Below are 26996 nucleotides of genomic sequence, written 5' to 3'. Positions count from 1 at the left end.
GAATTACTATGTCATACACCTGAAATTAATGTAATGTTGTGTGTCAACTATCTTCAAATAAAAATTTAAAAAATCTTTTCCCAAAAAATAAATAAAATTTTTTAATTAAAAAAAAAGCTACAACTATAAAATTTCTAGAACAAAATATACAACTATATCTTTACATCCTAGAGGTGGTCAAGATTTCTTAGGACTCAGAAAGCTATAACTATAAAAGAAAAAAATGATAAACGTGACTACATCAAAATGTAATGCTTTGCTTATCAAAGGACACCCTATGAAAATGAATAGGCAACCACAAAAGACTGACATCCAGGATATAAAAAAGAAAAAGATATAACTCCTACAACTCAATAATAAAGACCAATAACCCAATTTTAAGTGGTCAAAATCTGAGCAAGCACTTAACAAAGAAAGATATACAAATGTCAATAAGCACAGGAAAGTGTTCAACAGCATTAGTAATCAAGGACTAAAATTAAAACCATAATGACATACCCCTCTGTACCCTCCAGAATGGCTAAAAATAAAGATTGCAGCACCAAAAGTTGGCAAGGATGTGAAGCAACTGGAATTCTCATACACTGTTGACTAGAAACAAACTGGTAAAACTATTCGGCTGTAAGCACATGCCACCCTTCAAGAAAAAAGAATAATGACTTGAAGATGGAGCCTCAGGTTCAGAGGGTAGAGCAGCAGCCACAGATTATCCCCAGTCCTTGAATCCTAAATGGCCCTTTATGTGCCCTGGAGATCAGTCCTGTTAGGTAGGTGTAGGTACTTGCCTATTCATTTTCATAGAGTTGTCTTTGATGAGATGTTTTAAATTTGATGTAATCATATTTGTCTTTTTTTTTTTTTAAGTGGGGATTGCTTTCTAAGTCTTGTCTAAGAAACCTCTACACACCCCCAGGTCATGAAGATATGCTTTTATATTTTCTTCTACAAGCCTTAAAGTTTCATAATTTTGGAAATAAAACTGATAATTTCTTTAGAAATTAAACATGCATCTGCCATATGACCCAAGAATTCTTCTGAAAGATGGTTTCTGAGAGAAATAAACACATATGGCCAAGAAAAGATTTGTGGGATGGAAAGGGAAAGAGCTTGAACCAGGGCAGGGGCTGTGAGCAAGAAATGGATGAATTGGAGAGATATTAAGAAGGTCAACGAGATTAGCAAGAATGTTTTTATTCTTATCCACTTCCTTTTCACCTAAAAGCATTTCTAATTATACACGAAAGGAGGGAGGAAGGAGTAAGAGGGAATGAGGAATGTTACATATGGAAATTTTTCTCTTTTGTCTGACTTTTTCTCATCTTTATTAAAGACTGGACAGGGCATGATCATGAAGGGTATTGTAAGCCACCTTAAAAAACTTGAAACATTGGGGTGCCTGGGTGGCTCAGTTGGTTCAACTTCCAATTCTTGATTTTGGCTCTGCGCTGGGCATGGAGCCTGCTTAAGATTCTTTCTCTCAAAATAAATACATAAATATTTTTTTTTAAAAAAGGTTCTCTCTCTCCCTCTGCCCCTCTCCCACTTGTGCACGCACACACTCTCTCTCAAAAAAAAAAAAAAAAAAAAAAAGCTTAAACATTAGCTTGTAAACCATGGGAGAGCAATGGAAATTTTAAACTAAGTCAGTTAAGTCTCTGAAGTCTCTTCTTTGTCAACAGTGAATAACTGAGGAAGAGATCAGTTAGAAGTCTATGTTACCACAGTCCAGAGAAAAAATGATAAAGGAAAATCATGGAAATATTGAGAAAGGATGGACTCTGGATATGGTTTTCAGGAGGCAGAATTGACAGAACGTAGTGATGAGGGAGGTTCTGATTCCAAGGATCAAGAACAGCAGGATTGGGTATTAAGGTTTTTTCTTTTATTTTCATTTATGTACATGCTGCTATATCTGTGAAACTTCAAATGTTGTCTGTTCTTTCAAGCTTTATGCAGCTTACACTCTAAGAATTAATCTATGTTCCTACAGCATTTTAGACATACGTCAAAGCACATATTGCACTGTAATCCACACTCAGCCATTCAAGAGCAAAAGAGCCATATACTAATTACCGATAACTGGCATTAGTGAGCCAATAATGAAATTGGTTATACAGTCAATTCTCATTATTCACGGTAGTTCTATAAAGTCACCATGAACCCCAAATTATCAAATACCAAACCACTACTCCTAGGAGAAACACAAGATTAGGTTCCTGTGAGCCTCTGGTCACAATATTTTCTTACATCAGTCAATACATAATCTTGTTTGATGTGTGTTTCTGTTGAAAGATACCTTACTCAATACATATTAACTCCTTAACATTGAACCCACAGCCAGCAGCATATAACTCCTACCTGAACAAGCTTATCTAAAGGAAGCTTTCCTTTCTCTGTGAGACATCACAGGCTTCTTACACTGGTAATGCTAGACAGCACTTCAGCAATATGCTTGGAGGCCATTCCAAACTGAAATCGCTAACAAAAAGTATGAAAATGAGAAAAATGTGACACTAAATATACTTAAAAGCACCGTGAGTGTTGAATTAGGGGTTACAAAGAAATTTTAGTGAGGTGAATTCCCCAAAACACATTCCATGAATAATGAGGACTGAACAGGGTTTTTGTTTTGATATAAAACTTCTCTCCCACAGCTAGCTCAGTTATATTTTTCATACACTCATCCCCAGCTACACCCAGCTCATATCACAAGGTAACAACAGGTCATGGCACATATCACACAGAAACACAAATATTTATCTGCTTTCACTACAGTTAGTGGTCTAAGAGAAAAGACTTTAAAAAGACAAACTTTCCCAAAAGATCCCAGACCTGAGGCCACTAAAGTATCTGAGCCAGTCCCGGAGTTAAATAATGCTGGCTTATGAGAATTTAGTTCAAAAATGTGACTCCAACTGTGATTTGTACGGAGGAACAGACCTTAAAAGGTCTAGTAATGCAAAAGTAATGCAGAAGTACAAAAAACTCAAATGCCCATTAACTAAATGGACAAACAAAATGTGGAATATCCCTACAACAGATTGTTATTCAACCATAAAAAAGAGCGAAGTACTGGCACAGGCTAGAACATGCATGAACCTTCAAAACATTACGCTACGTGAAATAAACCCATCATACAAAAAACAAAAACTGTAGGATTCCACTTCTGTGAAATATCTAGAATTGGCAAATTCAAAGGCAAAAAGTTGATTACTGGGGTGAGGATAGGAGCAAATGAGAAGTGCCCGCTAATGAGTTGTAGGTTTCTTTGGGGGGTGATAAAAATGTTCTGGAACTAGACAATGATGATGGTCGCAAAGCCCTGTGAATATACTAAAACCACCGAACTGTTTAAATGGATGAAATGTAATCGTATGTGAATTGTATCTCAATTTTTAAAAAATCTATAGGGGCGCCTGGGTGGCTCAGTCGGTTGAGCAGCCGACTTCGGCTCAGGTCACGATCTCGCGGTCCCTGAGTTCGAGCCCCGCGTCGGGCTCTGGGCTGACAGCTCGGAGCCTGGAGCCTCTTTCGGATTCTGTGTCTCCCTCTCTCTGACCCTCCCCCGTTCATGCTCTGTCTCTCTCTGTCTCAAAAATAAATAAACGTTAAAAAATTTTAAAAAAAAATCTATAAAGGCTGAATATGCGGCTAAACCTGAGTATCAAATTCTTTAAAATGGATAATTCCTTCCCTCCTGATATTCATCCCAACTCCGTGCAGCTACCGACACAAATTTCAGCACCCTTCAGTCCGGTCAATAAGCAGCCTCTGGAGCTCTCGGGCCGTGCAGGGGGCCGCCACAATTAACAGTATGCTGCTGCACCCCCGTCGTGGCGTCTCGGAGTGTTGGTCCAAGTTTCCTGTGCCCCTGTCCCTCCTAACCACACTCTAAGCAAGCCGTGATCCTGACCCCTACTGTACTAATTAGTACAGGCCTCGGGACTCAGGATCACTCTGCCGTGGCCAGGAAGAGCTCAACCGCCGCCCCCAAGCGATCTGCTCAGAACCTGCGACGCCCCACGACCCACAGTCCCCAGCCGGAACCACCCCAACTGGGCCGTTCCCCCCTCCCTCCTCACTTACGCGCTTCTAGCAGCGCGGTGCACGCAGGGAGCTCGGTCTACGCTAAGTACAAAGGGAAGCTAGTTTAGATAGAGCCGCGCAGAGGAGACTGGGAAAGCAGTGCCAGAGAACCCTGGGAAGAAGGTCCAAATCAAGGGCGAGCCCTGGGCGGGGAAGGACAGGAGGAGGAGCCGTAAATCAAGACGGGGAAGGGGAGAAGAGCCGCAAAGCAATCTGCCGAAGCCGTAAAGCAAGCTGGAAGCACGACGCTGACCTCGATGTGCAAAACCACTCCCCGCGTCACTCCTTCTGCCTCCATTTATCCCTGCGGCTGCCTGTAATTCTTACAGCTGCCCAGGTCTCAGCTGCCCCCTAGCGGGCCGGGTGAACTCACGTGGGGCATTCCAGCGCCTTCTTGAAAGACCTCAACAAACCCAAACCTGATAGAATGAGGCGACTGGGCGGGGTAGGAATTTCTCAGTACCCGGCCGTGCACGCGAGGGATTGTGCAGGATAAGAAAAACATGCTTTTAAGTCTTATTAAGAATAGTCATCAGAGCCCTTCATAGATTCCACCCCAGAAAGGTACAGCAAACCGAGGCAGTGTGGACATGTTTGCTCACTAAGCCTTCATCTACTGCCACCTCCGCACACACCCGCTCATCACCTGATGGCTTCTTAAATTAGCTGGGACCGGAGGGAAGTGACAGTATGGCGACATGGGGGAAGGGAGTTCTTTAGAATGGCCCTTGGAACTGTGCCTTGCAACTGGGTGATGACTGAATATCCTGTCAGCAATGTTCAAAAACAAGATTAAAATGTTTAGTCATCACAAGCCCATCTTAATTACTTAAGAACTCCAACAAAATCATTCTCATACATTTTCAAATTGGTTGTTTCAATACACTCCTTTTAACCAGACGGTTCATTACCTGAGCAACAATACTCCAGGGCAATACATCTAGTCATTTCCTGAATGACTACTCACTCTTCCTAGTAACACCATGGGAAGCTGAGTAAAAAATCTAGAATCAGACCGAATGCATAAACAATGTATTTGGTAAAGGGAGCATTTCAAATTAACCAAGAAAGGAATGGTTTACTTTTAAAACGGTGCTGGGACGATTAGTTAACTGTCTGGGTTAGATTTCTTATCAAAACGTACAATGAAATAAATTACAATTAATTCAAGAGTGAAATGCTAAACACAGAGATACACATAAAACAAAGTAAAAAATATAGAGATGAGCATCCGACCTCAGAATGGAGAAGGGTTTTCTAAGTATAAAATGAGAAATTGTAAGGTAAAAGATGAACAAATGTAACCAAATAAACTTTTTAAACTTCTGGAAGTTGAAAATAAAATAAACTTTAGAAGTAAATAAGAAAAAGAAGGACTATCATGAATGGCAAAGAGAGCTTGTGTATAAAAAGTTCTAACAACTCAAGAATGACATGGGGCACCTGTGTGGCTCAGTCACTTAAGCCTAGGACTCTTGATTTTGCCTCAGGTCATGATCTCATGGTTGATGAGTTCCAGCCCCGCCTCCTGCTCTGTACTGAGAGCTTGGAGCCTGCTTGGGATTCTTGGATTATCTCTCTCCCTCTCTCTCTGCCCCTACCCTGCTTACACCCTCTCTCTCTCTCTCTCTCTCTCTCTCTCTCAAAATAAATAAACTTTAAAGAAAGAAAGAAAGAAAGAGAGAGAAAGAAAGAAAAAAGAAAAGAGAATAACAGACAGGGGAGCCTGTGGCTCAGTCAAACCTCAGTTAAACCTCCGACTTCAGCTCAGGTCATGTTCTCCCCATTCCTGGGTTCAGCCCTGCGTGGGGCTCTGTGCTGACAGCGCAGAGCCTGGAGCCTGCTTTGGATTCTGTGTGTCCCTCTCTCTGCCCCTCGCCACTCACACTCTGTCTCTCCCTGTTTCTCAAAAATGAATAAACATTTAAAAAATTAAAAAAAAAAAAAGAATAACAGGCAAATGGGGTGCCTGGGTGGCTCAGTCTGTTGGGTTGGACTCTTGATTTTAGCTCAGGTCATGATCCCAAGGTCATGGGATAGAGCCCCATGTTGGCTCCACGCTGAGCATGGAGCCTGCTTAAGATTCTCTCTCTCACCCTCTGCCCCTCTTCCTCTCTCTCTCTCTCTTTCAAATTAAAATTAATTAATGTTGTCTGTTAATATTCAGTGTAGGTGATACTCTTACACTGCTAATAGGAATATAAACTGATGCAACCTTTCAGGAAAGAAAACTGGCAATATATATTGAAAATATATACCCTCTGACCCAGGAATTCAACCTCCAGGACCTTATCAACTAAAGAAAATATCAGGGATGTACACAAAGATTTCTACCCTAAAAATTAATGGAAACAAATTTAAATACCACATTATAGGATCTGTTCAATAATACAGCCATGAATGGGGTGCCTGGGTGGCTCAGTCAGCTGAGCTTCCGACTCTGGCTCAGGTCATGATCTCACGGCTGGTGAGTTCGAGCCCCGGGGTCGGGCTCTGTGCTGACAGCTCAGAGCCTGGAGCCTGCTTGGGATTCTATGTCTCCCTCTCTCTCTGCCCCTCCCCCACTCGTGCCATGTCTCTCTCAAAAATAAATAAACATTAAAAAATTAAAAATAATAATAATACAACTATTAAAAATCATGTTTTGAGGGGCACCTCTGTGGCTCAGTCGGTTGGGCATCAGACTCGATTTTAGCTCAGGTCAGGATCCCAAGGTGGAGGCTGCTTGAGATTCTCTCTCTTTCTCTCTGTCCCTCTCATCAGCTTGTGCTCTGTCTCTTTCTCTTTAAGAAAATAAAAATAAAAAATAAATCATGTTTAGAAAAATGTCCATTGACATGCAAAAATGTTCAAGATCCTTTCCTGTGGAAAAAGCAGAGTCCCAAACTATACATATAAAACAGCTTGCCTGCATCCATTAGGATAGCTAATAGTAATTTTAAAAATAGAAAATACTGAGGCACCTGGGTGCCTCAGTCGATTGAGTGTCCAACTTTGGCTCAGGTCATGATCTCACGGTTCGTGGGTTCAAGCCATGTGTTGGGCTCTGTGCTGACAGCTCAGAGCCTCAAACCTGCTTTGGATTCTCTGTCTCCCTCTCTGCTCCTCCCCTGCTCACACTCTGTCTCTTTCAAAATAAATAAACATTAAAAATTTTTTAATAGAAAATACCAAGTATTGATGAAAAGGTAGAAAAATTGGAACCCCTGTACACTATTGGTGGGAATGTAAAATACAGAAAATTGTATAGTCATTCTTCAAAATATTAATGGAATTACCATATGATCCAGCAATTCTACTTCCAGGCATATACCCTAAAGAATTGAAAGCGTAGTCTTCTGTTTTTTAATGTTTATTTATTTTTGGGAAAGTGCATGTGTGCAAGCAGGGGAAGGGCAGAAAGAGAATCCCAAGCAGGTTTCATGCTGTCAGCACAGAAATAGGCTCAAACTCACAAACTGTGAGTTTGCGATCAGGAGTCTGTCACTTAACCAGGCCACCCAGGTGCTCCCAAAGCATAGTCTTAAAGAGATATTTGTACACCCATGTTCATAGCAACATTATTCACAATTGACAAAAGGAGAAAGCAACCCCAGTGTCCACTGACAGCTGAATGGATAAGCAAAATGTGGCAAGTACATACAAAGGAATATGATTCAGTCTTAAAAAGGAAGTAAATTCTAAGGTAACCAATTGAACTTGGGTGGCTCAATTTGTTAAGCGACCTACTCTTGATCTCAGCTCAGGTCTTGATCTCAGGTCATGTTGTAGTCCATGCTGGGTATGAAGCTTACTTAAAAAAAAAAAAAAAAAAAGTAAATTCTGACACATAGTACAATATGGGTGAAATTTAAGCACATTATGTTAAATGAATTAAGCCCATCCTAAAAAGACAAATACTGTATGATTCTGCTTATGGGAGATACCTGAAGCAGTCAAATTCATAAAGACAAAAAGTAGAAGAACGTTACCAGGGGAGGGAAAAGGGGGAAATGGAGAGTTGTTATTTAATGGATATTGGGTTTCAGTTTTGCAAGAGGATAAGAGTTCTGGAGACTGGTCGTACAAAAATGTGAGTGTAGTTAATACTACTGAGCTGTAACTTAAAAATGATAAAGATGGTAAATTTTATATTATGTGTATTTTACCACAATTAAATGTTTTTTAATATTTATTTATTTTTGAGAGAGACAGAGACCAAATGTGAGTGGGTTAGGGGCAGAGAGAGAGGGAGGCACAGAATCTGAAGCAGGCTCCAGGCTCCAAGCTGTCAGCACAGAGCCTGACATGGGGCTTGAACTCACAAGCTGTGAGATCATGACCTGAGCTGAAGTCGGACACTCAGCCGACTGAGCCACCCAGGTGCCCCACAATTAAACTTTTTTAATTAAAATAAAATAACTTTTAAAAGCTTGGCTACAATGAAGCAAATCAATTGCATACCCTCAAAAGTTTCCAGTGAACTGATTAATACCTCATTCTTAAACGTGAGAGCAGTAAAGGATCCAAGGAATATCTTTGACATAAAAGCTATCCAAACAAATGCAAAAGCTACCCAAGAGACAAGGCATAAAAATACTTTAAAATAAAAATACTTTTTTCGGGGCGCCTGGGTGGCGCAGTCGGTTAAGCGTCCGACTTCAGCCAGGTCACGATCTCGCGGTCTGTGAGTTCGAGCCCCGCGTCGGGCTCTGGGCTGATGGCTCAGAGCCTGGAGCCTGTTTCCGATTCTGTGTCTCCCTCTCTCTCTGCCCCTCCCCCGTTCATGCTCTGTCTCTCTCTGTCCCAAAAATAAATAAACGTTGAAAAAAAAAAAAATTAAAAAAAAAAAAACTTTTTTCAAAAAAAACATAAATAATATTCTCCGATAACAAGATATTGTATTCTATTCATGAAGGGAATAGTATGTTCTAGGAAAAAGAAAGATACATTTAAAAAGATCTTAAAGGGGCGCCTGGGTGGCGCAGTCGGTTAAGCGTCCGACTTCAGCCAGGTCACGATCTCGCGGTCCGGTCCGTGAGTTCGAGCCCTGCGTCAGGCTCTGGGCTGATGGCTCAGAGCCTGGAGCCTGTTTCTGATTCTGTCTCCCTCTCTCTCTGCCCCTCCCCCGTTCATGCTCTGTCTCTCTCTGTCCCAAAAATAAATAAACGTTGAAAAAAAAATTTTTTTAAAAATAAAATTAAATTAAAAAAATAAAAAGATCTTAAAAATTAAAAATATGACAGCTAGCATAAACACCTCACTAATAAGTGTGGAAGATAATGTCAAGGAAATCTTCCAGACAATTGATCAAAACAATGGATAATGGACAGTAAGATAATTAAAGTATCAAAGAAATACAGTATCTGATGAATAGCTATTCTGGAAAAGGAGAATAACAAAACACCAGGAAGAAATTAACAACAACAACAAAAAAAAAAAAACACAGAAGAACTTTTCAGAACTGAAAGACATAGATCTTCAAACTGAAAGGACCCACTCTAGGGCTGGGTATGATTAATTAAAAAGGAGCTACACTGAAAGGGGCACCTGGGCAGCTCAGTCGATCAAGCATCCAACTCTTGATTTTGGCTCAGGTCATGATTTCGCAGTTCATGAATTCAAGCCCCATGGGCTCTGTGCTGACAGTGCTGAGCCTGCTTAGGATTCGCTGTCTCCCTCTCTCTCTCTGCCCCTCTCCCACATGTGCTTGCTTGCACTCTCTCTCTCTCAAAATAAATAAATACACTAAAATAATAATAATAATAAAACAAAAACAAATATTTGAAGAAAAAGGAGCTACACTGAGAAGTTTTAGATCATAGGAGGTGGAGGAAATATCTTAAATGAAAATATCCAGAATGAAAACCAAAAAAGTATCATTACATATAAAGTATCCAGCTACATCAAAAGTATCAGGAATCAGAATGACATTGGACTTCCCTAGCACAGCAATAGAAGTTAAAAGACACTAAAGCAATGCCTTTTTCTGAAGGAAAACAATTTCCAACCTAGAATTCAATACCTAAATTATCAATAAACTGAGAGTAAAAGTAAAGATATTTTTATTTAAAAAATTCTTTTAATGTTTATCTATTTTTGAGACAGAGACGAACTACAGCAGGGGAGGGGCAGAGAGGGGGAGACAGAATCTGAAGCAGGCTTCAGACTCTGAGCTGTCAGCAGAGAGGCCAAGGTGGGGCTTGAACTCATAACTGTGAGATCATGACCTGAGCCAAAGTCACTTTAACCAACTGAGCCACCCAGGCATCCCAAAAGTAAGGATATTTTTAGACAAACATATCCTCAGAAAAAAAAATTTTTTCACTTGTTGCCCACCTTTTCTCAGCAGGGAGAGAAGACTATCTCCACCAAAATGTAAGACAAAACTAAGAAAGAGGAAGGCATAGGATTTAGGAAACAGGACCCAACACAGAAGAAAGGCCGTGAAATTTCTGAGACAATAAGAAGTAGAAATATCAAAAAGGCAGCTATGCCTTGGGAAATGGACAGCACAGACACTGTAGAGTGTGAAAGAGAGATAAGGCAGGAGATACCACCACAACCTGTTGCCTTTGTCTCCAGACTCTTCATTTTCATTGAAAAAAGTTTAAGAAGTCTGGCTCTACAGGAACTTATTGTATTATCAGAGACTTTCCTCTACTTTAAGGGCATTAATTCCTAATTTCCAAAGCTATATTTTCACCTTGAAGAAACCCCTAGTTTTTCTTTTGCAATCCCCATGACCTTATCACTTATGACATCCCATTAGAAGCTGGTTTCGAGAGTGCAACTCTTAAAATTAATGGTGACTACATAGATAAAATATATAATAACTATAGTACTTATATGCTGCTAACTTTGTCCCAGGCTCTGTTCTAAGCAGTTTACATGTATTAACATGTTTAATCTTACAACCTTTACAACAACCTCAGGAGATAACCAGTGAGATAACAGATTCGCTGGATCTAAGATGTCAAGTTTAAGACTTCCATTATTTGGGGTGCCTGGATGGCTCAGTTGGTTAAGCTTCTGACTTTGGCTCGGGTCATGATCTCATAGTTCCTGAGTTTGAGCCCCGCATCAGGCTCTGTGCTGACAGCTCAGAGCCTGGCACCTGCTTCAGATTCTGTGTCTCCCTCTCTTTCCCTGCCCCTGCCCCACTCCTTCTCTCCTTCTCTCTCTCTCTTTCTCTCTCTGTCTCTCAAAAAATAAACATTAAAAAATTTTTAAAAAGACCATTATTTTATTTACCATTAAGAAGGAAAAGAAAAAATTTACAATTAATGATAAATACTTGCTCACTAATATGAGATTTACACCCCATTACTCTGTTTCCTTGCCTTTTTGCATGTACAAAAATGTTTAGTTTCAATGCCAATTTATACTGTAATCTTTTGAAAGACACATCTGGTGTACTAAGATTGCATATAGCTCATTTCAAGATGAACAATATGAACTGACAATTATGTCACAATTGCCATCTGGGTGACATTAATTGAAATAAGCACCCTGATTTCAGAAATGTTAAAATAATTGTATCTTAGAATCACATAAATTATCCCCAATTTGCAGATACAGGCACAGAGATTTAGTGGCTTACCAAAAACCCACCCAGGTAGTAAGTGACTTAGCCCCAACTTTGAACTCAGGTGGTCTGGCTTCAGAGTTAATGCTCTGGCCACCAAGAGACTTTCAGAGCTGAAGAAGATTATACTTTATGCATCTTCAATAATCATTCCATTTCTGGGGTGCCTGGGTGGCTCAGTCGGTTGAGCCTCTGACTTTGGCTCAGGTCATGATCTTGCAGTTTATGGGTTTGAGCCCCGTGTCTGGCTCTGTGCAGACAGCTCAGAGCCCGGAGCCTGCTTCTGATTCTGTGTCTCCCTCTTTCTCTGCCCTCCCCTGCTCATTCTCTCTCTCTCTCTCTCTCTCTCTCTCTCAGAAGTGAATAAACATTTAAAAAATTTTTAAAATAACAATCGTTCCATTTCTGCTAGTAGAAACCACACAAGGTAAGAAACCTTGTCTCACAAGTCAGCAAATCTATTTTTTGACTTTAATTTGAAGAAAGTGCTTCTATATCAAACGTTTGTCCTTCTTTATTCATTCTTTGAGACCACAAATAACAAGTTGAATGCCTCTCTCATATGACAGTGTTTTCATTTTATTTTCCCAAATAAGGAGGGGACTGGTTGTACTGCATTCATTCAACAAGTATTTATGAGCATTTATTATGTGCAAAATAACATGCAAGGAACTGTAGAGAATACAAAGAGAATGAAAAACAGTACCTACTCTTTTAAAAAAAATTTTTTTTAATGTTTATTTATTTTTGAGACAGAGAGACAGAGCATGAACGGGGGAGGGGCAGAAAGAGAGGGAGACACAGAATCGGAAGCAGGCTCTGAGCCATCAGCCCAGAGCACGAGGCGGGGCTCAAACTCACAGACCGCAAGATTGTGACCTGAGCTGAAGTCGGACGCTTAACAGACTGAGCCACCCAAGCGCCCCAAAACAGTACCTACTCTTAAGGAACTTACAATGTAGCAGGGAAATAAGATATATACAGAAATAACTACTACACAGTCTAAAAATACTAATAAGAGGTCCAGGTAATGGAATTTGAGGTGAATGAAGATGTTACTTCCAAAGAGTCACCAGGAAGACTTCATGGAGGAAGCAACATGTGAACTGGAATTTAGTATCTGTCTGAACTGGTATCAGAACTTAGGCTGTAGAAGGATAGACACTGTTCTTAATGTAACGTCTTAGGAACATTATTTTAAAGTTTATTAAATTTTTGGAAATGCTTTTTCTGAAGTAATTTTAGTAATTTGGTTTTTTTTTCTTTTTCTTCCTCTTGCTTAACAATGAATAGGTCTCTACCTCTACTTCTCTTACCTATTCTTCCATTCTTCCATTCATTACTGTTTGAAATAAGCTTAAGGATCATCTCATTTAATGTTTTTCAAAATCTTAGAAAAAGTATCCTTTTTTAAAAAATGAAATTGAGGGGAACCTGGGTGGCTCAGTTGGTTGGGCGTCCAACTTCAGTTCAGGTCATGATCTCACAGCTCGTGAGTTAGAGCCCCGTGTTATATAAAAAAACATTTTAAAGAATGAAATTGTAAATATAATCAACAGAGAAAATACCGTGGTTCTGTCCTAATGAAATTGGTCTGGGAACCTGAAGCCCTGTTCTCTTAGCCTTAATGCACCTCTGCAGAACAATCTGAAAATCACTACCCACTCCCCACTCCCCATTCAAAGCTTAAATTAGCTGGCAAATAGTCAAGCAAATAGTCAAGGCAAACAAGTCAGCCAGTGTTTGAACATCTGTCTTGATCGATTATCATAATTTATGCAAAGGTAAGTTCTACATATATCTAAGTGAACTAAGTTATTATTTTGGAAGTACCGTAGAGGGCAATTATATTGAAATCAAAGACCCAAATTTGAGTCTTACCTCCTCCATTTATTTACGTCTTTCAAACTTTGGGTCTTATTTTCCTCACTTAAAAAAATGGAAATAAAATAGAAAAACTCAGATTGAGGGATATTGTACAAAATAACTAGCCTGTACTCATAAAAATGCCAGAGTCGGGGCTTCTGGGTGGCTCATTCAGCTAAGCATCTGACTTCGGCTCAGATCATGATTTCGCAATTTGTGAATTCAGACCCCGGGTCAGGCTCTGTGCTGACAGCTCAGAGCCTTGGGCCCATTTCAGATTCTGTGTCTCCCTCTCTCTCTGCCCCTCCCCGCTCTCTCATGCTCTGTCTCTCTCTCCCTCCTGCAAAAATTAATAATCATTAAAAAAAAAAACCCAGAGTCATGAAAGATAACAAAAACTGAGGACTTGAACACTAAGGAGACATGAAAACTGAATGAAATCTATGATTTCAAATTTTCTTTTTCTTTTTTAATTTTTTTAATGTTTATTTATTTTTGAGAGAGAGAGACAGAGCATGAGCAGGGGAGGGGCAGAGAGACAGAGACAGAGACACAGAATCTGAAGCAGGCTCCAGGCTCTGAGCCTTCAGCACAGTTTCTTCTTTTTCTATAGATGGTACTACTGGGATAATTGTCAAAATTTGAATAATGCCTGTAAACTAGCTAACAGAATTATATTGATATTAATGTCCTGATTTTGAAATTTATGTGGTGGTTGTATAAAAGAATATGCTTGTTTCTAGAAAATACACATTGAAATATTTAGCGGTAAAAGGTTACAACTTTCAAATAGTTCAGAAAACAGACAAACAAATATAAAGCAAATGTAGTTAAATGTCAACAGTTGGAGAATCTGAGTGTAGGGTCTATGCAAATTCCATATACTACCACAACTTTTCTTTAAGACTGAAATTATGTTAAAATGAAATGCTTTTACAGTGGAGGTAATACCTGCTTATGTACTTCATATGATTTTGAGAAAGATCAAATAAAGTCTTGGGAGTCAAAGAGCTTTATAAACTGTAAGTTTTCCTACAAATGTAAAACATAATTACTGCTACTGAAAAGAGCTTTATAAGCTATAGGGCTCTCTACAAATGTAAAACAATTATTTTTACTGCATTTTTATAGCTTCCACAGAGAATAAATCTAGTTCTGTATCCATTAACTCAATTATTGCTCCTCTGAGAGAAGGCTTTTAATAGTCAAGAAGGATTGCCCTTTGGTTTCATTGTTTTAGAGGGTCAGTGATCAACAGTAACTTTATTACCTCATTTATTACAAAAAAAATCTATATCCTAAGAAATTGTTTCTCGTTCTGTATTTACTGCCTGAGACTAAATGTCCTCCAACGTCCCTTTCCAACACTGGAATTTCATGATTTAACAAAAGCAATTCAGAAAAGCTATATTTGGAAGGCCTGGTGCTTCTTATCCCTGTCCCGTTTCACAGCTGAGCCATGACACTGTCTTCTCTGACACTATGCACTATTTGACCAAACTATGGTAGGCTGGCACATAGTAGGTGCTCCATACTGTAATATATATAAATAAACCTTAGAAGGCAGAGTGAAAGACTTCTGCAAATTTGACCTAGCCCTTCCTTCCTTCCTTCCTTCCTTCCTTCCTGCCTTCCTTCCTTCCTTCCTTCCTTCCTTCCTTCCTTTTCTTTCTTTCTTTTTTAGGGAGAGAAAGCATGCATAAGCATGCAAGGGAGGGGCAGAGGAAGAGGAAGAGGGAAAGGGAATCTTAAGCAGGATCTAAGCTCAGCTCAGCACCGCTTTGGAGCTGGATTCCACAACCCTGGGATCATGACCTGAACCAAAATCAGGTATCAGACGTCCAACTAACTGAGCCACCCAGGCGCCCCTCTTCCTTATTTCTGATGTGTTTCTTCTTTTGCCTGATATATTAGTTAGAGCCATAAGAAATAGCCTTTTTTTACAGGTCCAAAATGGTTGAATATCAGTAATTTATTATTTGAACTGATTTATTACATATATATTAGGAGGTGTTCCTTATTTATCTATTCTGGGACTAACAGATTTGTAGTCTTGGATTATTTAGGCTGCTTTCCACCCCCCCCCCCCTTCCACTGAATTTGGCCCTTTCAACAACTCATTAATCCTCCTACTAAAAAGTGGGCAGAGAACTATAACCTATTTTGCTATAGCAATTCTGGCAAAACATTAGGTAAATTAGGTTGAGATTATTGCCTTCAATGTAACCTGGGAATTCCTGTAGATTTTCATTGTTCATGAAATATCAGTTTCCTTTGTTGCCAAGTAAAATCAAAAGTTGGTTGTATGAAATTGTTCTTAAGCTAATGAAAGTCTTAGAGGAACTAATTTGCATATCAATGGCAGAAATAAAAACAGGCACCATTGTTTAAGTTCTGAAAGAAATCTTCTGCAAGAATCTGGGCTCTCTGCCTGGTATCATTTCAGTCTTTCTTGTTGACAAATTCCTTATCTATATAAGGCTTTCACTGTGTTGGACTGTAATTTATCTGTTTACTTGTATGTATCTTCCTCAAGACTATGAATTCCTGGTAGGAATTTTGTATGGTGCTAGGCACAGAGCAGGTTACCCATAAATAGCTACTGTGGGGGGCGGGGGGGAGTAGGGGCGGAGGGTGGGGATAGATGACTTAATGTAAATTTTTTGTTGTTGTTTTTGCTTTTTTGGGTGTTTTGTTTTGTTTTTTGTTTTTTTGAGACAGAGAGAGCGCTTGAGCAAGAGAGAGGGGCAGAAGGAGAGAGAGAATCTTAAGCAGGCTCCATGCTCAGCAGGGAGCCCAACATGGGGCTCAATCCCACGACCCTGGGTTCATGACCTGAAGTGATATCAAGAGTCAGATGCTCAACTAACTAAGCCACCTAGCATCCTCAAGGTAAATATTTTTATCTCTCAGTCCAGAATCTTAAAGGTAGCCTTCATAAATTGTCCCTTTAATGCCTTAGTTATGTTTTCATTTAAAAGAATCAACTTGCAGAAGCAATAAAAGCAAAAATAGACAAATGGGACTATATCAAACTTAAAAAGCTTCTGAACAGCAAAAGAAACAGTGAAAAAGCAAACTATAGAATGGTAGAAAATATTTGCCCACCATATATTTGATAAGGGATAATATCCAGAATTCTAAAGAATTAATACAACTCACTAGAAAAAAATGTTCAATTAGAAAATGGGCAGAGAAGGGAGCCTTGGTGGCTCTAAAGCATCTGACTCTTGATTTCGGCTCAGGTCATAATCTCACAGTTTGTGAGTTCAAGTCTTGTGTTGGGCTCTCTCTCTGCCCCCTCTGCCTCACTCTGCCCCTCCTCCACTCACTCACTGTCTCCATCTCTCAAAATAAAGAAATAAACATTAAAAAAGAAAGAAAGAAAATTGGCAGAGGAACTGAACAGATGTTTTTTCAAAGAAGACATACAAATGGTTAACAGGTACATGAAAAGTTGATGAATATCACTCACTAATTATCAGGAAATGCAAATCAAAGCCACAATGAGATATCACCTCACACCTGTTAGAATGGCTGTAATCAATAAGATAAGGAATAACAAGTTTTGGCAAGGATGTGGAGAAAAGGGAACCCTTTGGTCCCTGTTGGTGGTAATGTTAATTAGAAAACAGTATTGAGATTCCTCATAAAAAAAAAAAAAATTAACATATAATCCAGCAATCCTAGTTCTGGGTAACTATCCAAAAGAAATGAAAACAGGACGTTGAAAAAATATCTGAACTTCCATGTTCATTGCAGCATTATTCATAATAGCCAAGATATGGAAACAACTTAAGTGTCCTTTGAGGGATGAATGGATAAAGAAGATGTGGTGGGTAGATAGATAGATAGATAGACAATCAAATGTTATTCGGCCATAAAAAAAAAATAAGGAAATTCTGCCATTTGTGACATGAGTGGATTTTGAAGACATTATACTAAGTCTTATACCCAGTATACTTTCAGTATAATGAGTACACTCATTGTACTGAGAGAAAGACAAATACTGCAGGATATCACTTACATGTGGAATCTAAAGAACCTGAATCTGTAGAAATAGAGTAGAATGGTAGTTACCCGGAGCTGGGGCAAAGGGTGGAAATAGGGAGTGTTAGTGACAGATCTGCAGTTAGAAAATGAATAACTTTTGGGGATTTAATGCATATTGTAATCATAGTTAACAATACTGTATTATATACTTTAAAGTTGCTATGAGACCCCATCTTAAATGTTCTCACCAAAAAAAAGAAATGATAATAATGTGTCGTGATGGAGGTGTTAGCTAATGCTACAGTGGTAATCATGTCTCAATACCTAGTGTGTCAACTCGACATATTATATACCTTAAACTTACATACTGTTATATTTCTTTTCTTTTTTTTTTTCAGGTAGGCCCCATGCCCAACGTGCGGCTTGAGCTCATACCCTGAGAACAAGAGTCACATGATCTACCTACTATGCCAGCCAAGCATACCCATAATGTTATATTTCAAGTATATCTCAATTAAAAAAAAATCAGTTTGATTTATGTCATTGAAATGATACAACTATTATAACTTTACAACTTTATAAGAAACTGCCAAACTATTTTCCAGAGCAGTTGTACTATATTGGTTTCCCAGTAGCGATGCATGGAAGTTAGTCTTGTTCTTGTTCCACATCCTCATATACACTAGGTGTTACCAATCTTTTTAAGTTTAGCAGTTCTAGTAAGTATGCAGTTCGCTCTCTCTAACTGTGACTTTAACTTGTTTTTTCCTAATGATTAATGATGGCAATCATCTTTTCATGTGTATATTTCCCATCTTTGTATATTCTGTGGTGAGGTGCCTATAAAATTACTTGTCCCTTTTATTTATTTTTTTTAATTTAATGTAATTTATTTATTTTAACTTGTCCCTTTTAAAGAAATTAGATTGTCTTATTGAAGTGTAATTATTTTGTAAAGTCTTATTGTTTTGTAATATTTTCTCCTAGACTATGGTTTGCCTTTTATCCTTTAACAGTGTCTTTTGAAGAAAAGTCATTTTTAATTTTGATAAAGTATTATCAATTTTTTATAGTTTGTGCTTTTTATGTCTATTTAAAAAATCTTTGGTTGACTCAGTGTCAGAAAGATTTCCTCCTATGTTTTCTTCAATAACTCTTTTAGTGTTAGTTCTTGTATTAGGTGTATGTTCCTTTTCAAGTTGGTTTTTGTATACGGTGTGAGCTAAATGTCAATATTCTTTTTGTTTGCATATGTGTATTAAATTGTTCTGGCACCATTTATCGAATAGATTATCCTTGCTCGGTTGAATTGTACTGGCACCTTTGTCAAAAATAAAACAAAACAGGGTTGCCTGCGTGGCTCAGTTGTTTAAACATCTGACTCTTGATTTCAGCCCAGGTCATGATCTCATGGTTTCTGAGATTGAGCCCTGTGTCAGCTCTACACTGACAGTGCAGAGCCTGCTTGGGATTCTTTTTCTCCCTCCCTCTCTGCCCCACTCCCACTCTCAGAATCAATAAATAAACTTTCAACGTTTATTTATATTTGGGACAGAGAGAGACAGAGCATGAACGGGGTAGGGGCAGAGAGAGAGGGAGACACAGAATCGGAAACAGGCTCCAGGCTCTGAGCCATCAGCCCAGAGCCTGATGCGGGGCTCGAACTCACGGACCGCAAGATCGTGACCTGGCCGAAGTCGGAAGCTTAACCGACTGCACCACCCAGGCGCCCCAATAAACTTTAAAACAAACAACAACTCGGGGCACCTGGGTGGCTCTGTCGGTTGAGCATCCGACTTCGGCTCAGGTCATGATCTCTTGATCTGTGAGTTCAAGCCCTGCGTCGGGCTCTGTGCTGGCAGCTCAGAGCCTGGAGCCTGTTTCAAATTCTGTGTCTCCCTCTCTCTCTGCCCCTCTCCTGCTCATGTTCTGTCTCTCTATCAAAAATAAATAAACGTTAAAAAAAAAAGTTTTTAAATAAATAAATAAATAAATAAATAAAATAAAACAAACAACAACAACAAAAATAATTGACCAAGTATATGACAGTGTATTTCTGGACTTTATATTCTATTCTATTGGTCTATATGCTTATCTTTACAACAATACCACCATTGATTACTGATTACTGATGATTGATTACTGCAGCTTTCTAGTAAGGTTCTGAAATAAGTAACTTAAGTTTTCTAAATTAAAAAAAAGATTTTTTAATGTGTATTCAGTTTTGAGAGACAGAGTGCAAGCAGGGGTGGGGCAGAGAGACAGGGAGACACAGAATCTGAAGCAGGCTTCAGGCTCTGAGCTGTCAGCACAAAGCCTGACATGGGGCTCGAACTCATGGGCATGTGTGTGTGAGATCATGACCTGAGTCAAAGTTGGATGCTTAACTGACTGAGCCACCCAGGTGCCCCTTAAGTTTTCTAAATATTTTTCAAAATTATTTTGCCTGGGGCGCCTGGGTGGCGCAGTCGGTTAAGCGTCCGACTTCAGCCAGGTCACGATCTCGCGGTCCATGAGTTCGAGCCCCGCGTCGGGCTATGGGCTGATGGCTCAGAGCCTGGAGCCTGTTTCCGATTCTGTGTCTCCCTCTCTCTCTGCCCCTCCCCCGTTCATGCTTTGTCTCTCTCTGTCCCAAAAATAAATAAACGTTGAAAAAAAAAATTTTTTTTTTTAAATTATTTTGCCTATTCTAGGTCCTTTGCATTATGTAAATTTTAAGATAAGCTTGTCAATTTCTTCCAAAAAAAAAAAAAAGATCCTGCCAGAACTTCACTTTGGGTTATGTCAAATCTATAGATCCATTTGAGGGAGACTATCTCAACAATACTTCTGGTCCATGAACATGGTATATCTCTCCATTTATTTAGGTATTCTTTTTTTTTTAATGTTTTATTTTTTCACTTTATTTTTGAGAGAGCACAAGTGGGTGAGGGGCAGAGAGTGGGGACAGAAGATATGAAGTGAGCTTTGCACTGACAGCAACAAGCCTGATGGGGGGCTTGAACTCACGAACCAGAAGATCATGACCTGAGCCAAAGTCGGATGCTCGACCAACTGAGCCACTCAGGTGTCCCAGGAATTCTTTTTTTTTTTTTTACAAACTTTTTCTTTAAGGTTTATTTATTTTGAGAGAGAGAGAGAGCAGACATGGGAGGGGCAAAGAGAGAGGGAGAGAGAAAGAATCCCAAGCAGGCTCCACATTGTCAGTGCAGAGCTCAATATGGGTCTTGAACTCACAACTGTGAGATCATGACTTGAGCTGAAATCAAGAGTCAGACACTTAATCACCTGAGCCATGCAGACGCCCCTATTTAGGTATTCTTTCATTTCTTTCAGCAATATTTGCAGTTTATTAAATTTATCCCTAAATAGTTTATATTTTTGATGCTTTTAAAACGGTATTTTTTTTAGTTTCAAATTGTTTGTTACTAGTCTACATAATATGTAATTGATTTTTTTATCTTCTGCCCTTGTTAAACTTACTTATTAGTAGCTTTTTTGTTTTTGTTTTGCTTTTATTTTTAAAAAATTTTTAGTGTTTATTTTTAGAGACAGAGACAGAGCATGAGCAGGGGAGGGACAGAGAGAGAGGAAGACACAGAATCCTAACCAGGCTCCAGGCTCTGAGCGAGCTGTCAGCACAGAACCTGACATGGGGCTTGAACTCACAAACTATGAGATCATGACCTGAGCCAAAGCCAGTTGTTTAACTAACTGAACCACCCAGGATCCCTAATTAGTAGCTTTTTTTTTGTAGTTCCCTTAAAATTTTGACATAGTTCCCTTAAAATTTTGACATAGACCATTATGTCACACCTGTGGATAAAAACTGTTTTATGTCTTACTTTTCAGTCATATGCCTTTTTGTTTATTTAGGCTTCTTGTATTGATTAGGATTCCTGTTTGACTGTTGAATAGACATGATAAAAGCAGACATTCTTAAAAATTTTCTCAATCTAGTGTCTTTCAGTCTTTCATCATTAAACCTAAAATTAGCTGTAGGTTGGTTGTTCTTTTTTTTGGTAAATTATTATTTTTTTAGTGTATTTATTTTTTAAGAAGGAGAGCAGGGGAGGGACAGAGAGAGTGGGAGAGGGAGAATCTGAAGCAGGTTCCAGGCTTTCAGTGCAGAGCCTGCCATGGAGCTTAAACTCATAAACCATGAGATCATGACCTGAGCCAAAATCAAGAGTTGGATATTTAACTGACTGAGCCACCCAGACGCCCCTGGTTGTTTTTTATTAATAGATGTACTTTATCAGATTGAGAAAGTTCCTTTCTATTATTACTTTACAGAGAGTTTTAATCATGAATTGATGTTGAATTTTCTCAAATGCTTTTACTGAAGCTATTAAGAAATCATATGATTTTTATTTTTTAGCCTGTTAATATGAATCACATTAATTTATTTTCTGATGTTAAATCAATCTTTCATTCCTGGGGAAAACCTCACTGAGTCATGAGATGGTTTTCGTATTGCTAGATTTGATTTGCTAAAGCTTATTAGAGATTTTTGCATTTATGTTCATGAGAGATATTGGTCTATATTGTTTTCTTATATTTGTCTAGTTTTGGTATCAGGTTGAAACTTGTTACACAAAACTATCTAGGAAGTATTCCTTCTTTGATTTTCTGAAATAGTTTACAGAGAATATATATTATTTCATCACTGACTGGCAGAATTCACTAGTGAAGTCATCTGAGCTTGAAATTTTATTTCTGAAAAGGCTGAAATTTTATTTCTGAAAATATTATTATTATTATTATTATTATTATTATTATTGAGATATAGGTGAAATATAACATATTTGTTTCAGGTGTACAACAAAATAATTATATATTTGTGTATAGTGTGAAATGACCACTACAATAAGTCTAGTTAACATCCATCACCACACATAGTTATGAATTTTTTTCTTATGATGAGAACTTTTAAGATCTACTCTCTTAGCAACATTCAAATATTCAATACAATATTATTAAGTATAGTCATTATGCTGTACATTACATTCCCAGGACTTATTTATTTTATAACTGGAAGTTGGTACCATTTAACCACCCTCACCCATTTCACCCACTCTCCATCCCCTGCCTCTGGCAACCACCAGTCTGTATTTATGAGTTTATTTTTTGTTCGTTTATTTAGATTCCACAGGTAAGTGAGATCATACAATATTCGTCTTTCTCCATCTGATTTATTTCACTTAGCATAATACCCTCAAGGTCCATCCATGTAGGCACAAATGGCAAAATTTCCTTCTTTGTTGTGGCCAAATAATATTCATATGTGTGTGTGTTAGTGTGTCACAATTTCTTTATCCAGTCATCCATCAATGGACACTTATGTTGATTCAATGGCTTGGCCATTGTAAATAATGCTGCAGTAAACATGGGGGTGAATATAGCTTTTCAAGTAGGTATTTTCACCTTCTGTGTGTGTGTGTGTGTGTGTGTGTGTGTGTGTGTTAAGTGGACTCTACACCCAACATGGAACTCAAACTCCTGACCCTGAGATCGAGTCACCTGCTCTATTGATTGAGCCAGCCAGGCGCCCCTCACCTTCTTTGGATATATACTCATAAGTGGAATTGCTGAATCGTATGGTAGGTCTACTTTAAATTTTTTGAGGACACTCCATACTGTTTTCCATGGTGGCTGCACCAATATTCATTCCCACTAACAGAACACAGCACAAGGATTCTCCTTTCTCCACAGCTTCACCAACTCTTACTTCTTGTCTTTTTGATAATAACCGTTATAACAGGTGTGAGGTGATATCTCATTGTGCATTTTCTTATTGACTGATGATGTCAAGCATCTTTTCATGTATCTGTTGGCCATCTGTATGTCTTTTCTGGAAAAATGTCTATTCAGTTCCTCTTTCCATTTTATTAACAGTTGGGTTTGGTTTTGTTTAGATTTGGTTGTTTAGTTACTATTGAGTCATATGAGGCTTTTAAAAATATTTTGGCTATTAATTCCTTATCTGATATATGTTTTACAAGTATTTTCTCCATTTCAATAGGTTGCCTTTCTGGAAAGGTTTTTGTTTTTGTTTTTGTTTTTGTTTTGTTTGTTTGTTCTTAAGTTTATTTATTTATTTTGTGTGAGAGAGAAAGCAGGAGTGTGGGACGGGCAGGGAGAGAAGAGAGAGCTAGAGGAGAGAGCACTGGCAGTGTGGAGACCCATTTGGGGCTCAAACTCAGGAACTGTGAGATCATGACTTGGGCCAAAGTCAGACACTTAACCAACTGAGCCACCCAAGCACCCAAAGTTTGTTGGGTTAAAAAAAATTTTTTTTTAAGATTTTTATCTTTAAGTAATCTCTATACCCAATGTGGGGCTTGAACTCACAAACCTGAGATCAAGAGTTGTATACTCTATCAACTGAGCCAGCCAGTACCCCCTGGGAAGGTTTTTTAGTACAACTTCAATGTCTTTTAGAGATGTAGATATATTTGCTTTATCTGTTTATTTTTGAGTGAGCTTTGGTAGGCTTGCCTTCCAAGGAATTTTTTCATTTTATCTAAGTTGTTAAATTTATTGGCATAAAGTTGTTCATAGTAATTCCCCTTCATCCTTTTAATATCTGTAATACCTGTAGTGATGTCTCCTTTCATTCCTGATTTTGGTAATTTGTGTCTTTTTTTCTCCATTAGTCTAGCTGGGGGGTTTATCAATTTTATTGATCTTTTCAAAGAACCAGTTCATGGTTTTATTAATTGCTATTTTTTTTTTACTTTTAAATTTTATTGATTTTTTTTTTTACTCTTTGATCATTTCCTTTCTCCTGTTTTAGTTGTTTTTTTCTTTTTTTTTCTTTTTTTCAATGTTTATTTATTTATTTCATATTTATTTATCTTTGAGAGAGAGAGACAGAGTGCAAGTGGGGGAGGGGCAGAGAGAGAGGAGATGCAGAATCTGAATCAGGCTCAGGGCTCTGAGCTGTCAGCACAGAGCCTGACACCAGGCTCGAACCCATGAACCACAAGATCATGACCTGAGCCAAAGTCAGACACTTAACCGACTGAGCCACCCAGGAGCCCCTAAATGTTTATTTATTTTTGAGAGAGAGTGCAAGCAGGGGAGGAGGAGGGAGGGCAGAGAGAGAGGGGAACTGAGAGAAGATCTGAAGTAGGCTCTGTGCTGAGAGCAAAGAGCCAAATGTAGTTCTCAAACTCAAGACCCAAGAGATCATGACCTCAACTGCAGTCAGAGGCTTAACCGACTGAGACACCCAGGAGCCCCTGCTTACTTTATTAATTAAAAAAATTTTTTTTAATGTTTATTTATTTTTGAGAGAGAGAGACAGAGAGAGAGACAGAATGCAAGCTGGGGAGGGGCAGTGAGAGAAGGAGGCACAGACTCTGAAGCAGGCTCCAGGCTCTGAGCTGTCAGCACAGAGCCCAACATGGGGCTTGAACTCATGAACCATGAGATCATGTCAGCTGCTCAACCAACTGAGCCACCCAGAGCCCCCAGGCCCTGCTTACTTTAGTTTGAATTTCCTTTTTCTTTTTTTCTAGTTCCTATAGTGGAAGCTAGACCTTCAATTTTTAAACACATCTTACTTTCTTTTTTTCTTTAATGTTTATTTATTTTGAGAGAAAGAGAGAGAGAAAGAAAGCAGGGGAGGAGCAGAGAGAGAGAGAGAGAGAAAGAATCCCAAGCAGACTGTCTGCTCCTAGCACAGAGATCAATGTAGGGCTCCATCTCACAAACCTGTGAGATCATGACCTGAGCTGAAATCAATAGTCAGATACTGAACTGACTGAGCCACCTAGGCATCCCAATAGTGTAATCTTTTACATTTAGGTCTTTAATCTAGAATTTTCCCTTAAATGCAGTATTTGCTAAGGATCCATGAGGGATGTGACCAAAGCATTCCAGATTTGCAGCTTCTTAATTCTGTTACTAATAGGGCAAGAGATTCTTAGATCCAATTTTTCCTCTAAAATTTTTAGAGAAAGACTTTGATTGACTAGCTTGAGTCAAATGTCCATTATTACGGCCCAATTAGTAAGATGCCTTACCAAGTGCTAGGTAGACAAAACAATAGTCAACTATAGAAGTGGTAAGATAAGGAGTGCTTGGGTGGTTCAGTCAGTTACGCATCCAACTTTGGTTCAGATCATGATCTCACGGTTCATGTGTTTGAGCTCACCTCAGGCTCTCTGCCATCAGCACAGAGCCTGCTTTGGATCCTCTCTCCCTCTTTCTGACCCTCCCCTAATTGCTCTCTCTGTCTCTCAAAAAAAAAAAAAAAAAAAAAAAAGAAGAAGTGATAAGATAAATGTACCTATTAATTAGAATTTAAAGTTAAAAGTTATTTAGGTTTCAGATATAGGAACAGTTGCACCCTATTTGAGGAATCAGATAATTCTTCATGACAGAAATGACATTTTCAATGGACTAAGTATGGGTAAGATTTAGACACATAAGAAATTATATGTGTAGTGACTTTTAAGTAGAAAAAAACAATAAAAATCCAAGGGAAGGAAATTAGGACTGTGTCCTAATTGGACGAATGTGCCATATTTGGACCATTGGACACAAAAAAGTATTTGTAGAGGACAAATTGCCCAATGGCAATTACCCCAACTCTTCACCTTGCTAACAGAACCCCGATTTGGGATGACAATGAATCTTGATTGATCTAAGTTTCTTGTGGCAATTCAGTCCCCTTTTGCCTGATACTTTCCTAGACTCCCTTGAACAAGAGGTAGCCATATGACTCAGTTCTGGACAACAAAATGCCAGTGAACATCTCCTGGGTTCTTCTCTGTCTATTCACTTCTATTTGGCACCAGGCACACCAGGCATCTTGTGTCCAAATGGGAAAGGACAAGAAAATTACCGTTGCCAACCCAGAGTCCTGACATCATCAGAACCAGGTTCAGCTTCATGGGCCCAGTCACACAGGTCTCAGCACTTAGAGCAAACTTATACTTAGTTTAGTACTCTGCTGTCATTGTCCTAAAATTAGGAATAATTTTTAAGAAGAGACCACGCATTACCATTTTGCACTGGGCCTCATAAATTATGTAGCAAATCCCAATTGGAGTGACAATGTTAATTCTGGAATCTCTTATTTCCAAAATTCTTGTTAACAGTAAGTATCTTGTGGACTAGCGCACTATTGTTGGGTTTTCTGTTACTTGCAGCTAAACACATTTTGATACAATATATAAATTTGAAGCAAGATTTACCTATAACAATGTTTCCAATAAAATCACTGGATTCTCTGGTGTGCCTGGCTGGCTCAGTCTATACAGAGCCTTTCTTTACCTTGGGGGTCATGAGTATAAGTCCCATGTTGGATGCACAGTTTACTTAAAAAAAAATTTTTTTAATAGAAATCACTGGATTCTCACTTCAGAAAGATAAAGACTGAAATTATGGAAAGAGCACGAATTTTGTAGTCAGGCAGCTCGTACAACCTGAGCATTTTGCTTTAAGCCTCTGAACTTCAGTTTCCTTTTTC

General features: G+C 38.7%; 1 protein-coding gene across 5 annotated transcripts in view; it reads right to left on the bottom strand.

Annotated features, from left to right (window-relative positions):
* Positions 1-4215, bottom strand: part of RAD52 (RAD52 homolog, DNA repair protein) — a 34837-nt gene extending 30622 nt beyond the window's left edge. For all 5 annotated transcript variants that reach the window (XM_045464108.1, XM_045464111.1, XM_045464110.1 and 2 more), the window contains exon 1: positions 4087-4215. The gene's annotated coding sequence lies outside the window, so the exon portion shown is untranslated. The remainder of the gene's footprint in view (positions 1-4086) is intronic.
* Positions 4216-26996: the final 22781 nt, after the last annotated feature.

The sequence above is a fragment of the Leopardus geoffroyi genome, chromosome B4 (genome assembly GCF_018350155.1).
Source record: "Leopardus geoffroyi isolate Oge1 chromosome B4, O.geoffroyi_Oge1_pat1.0, whole genome shotgun sequence".
Lineage (NCBI taxonomy): Eukaryota > Metazoa > Chordata > Mammalia > Carnivora > Felidae > Leopardus > Leopardus geoffroyi.
The sequence above is the reverse complement of the archived record's forward strand: the minus strand, read 5'-3'. Positions and strand labels throughout refer to the sequence as shown.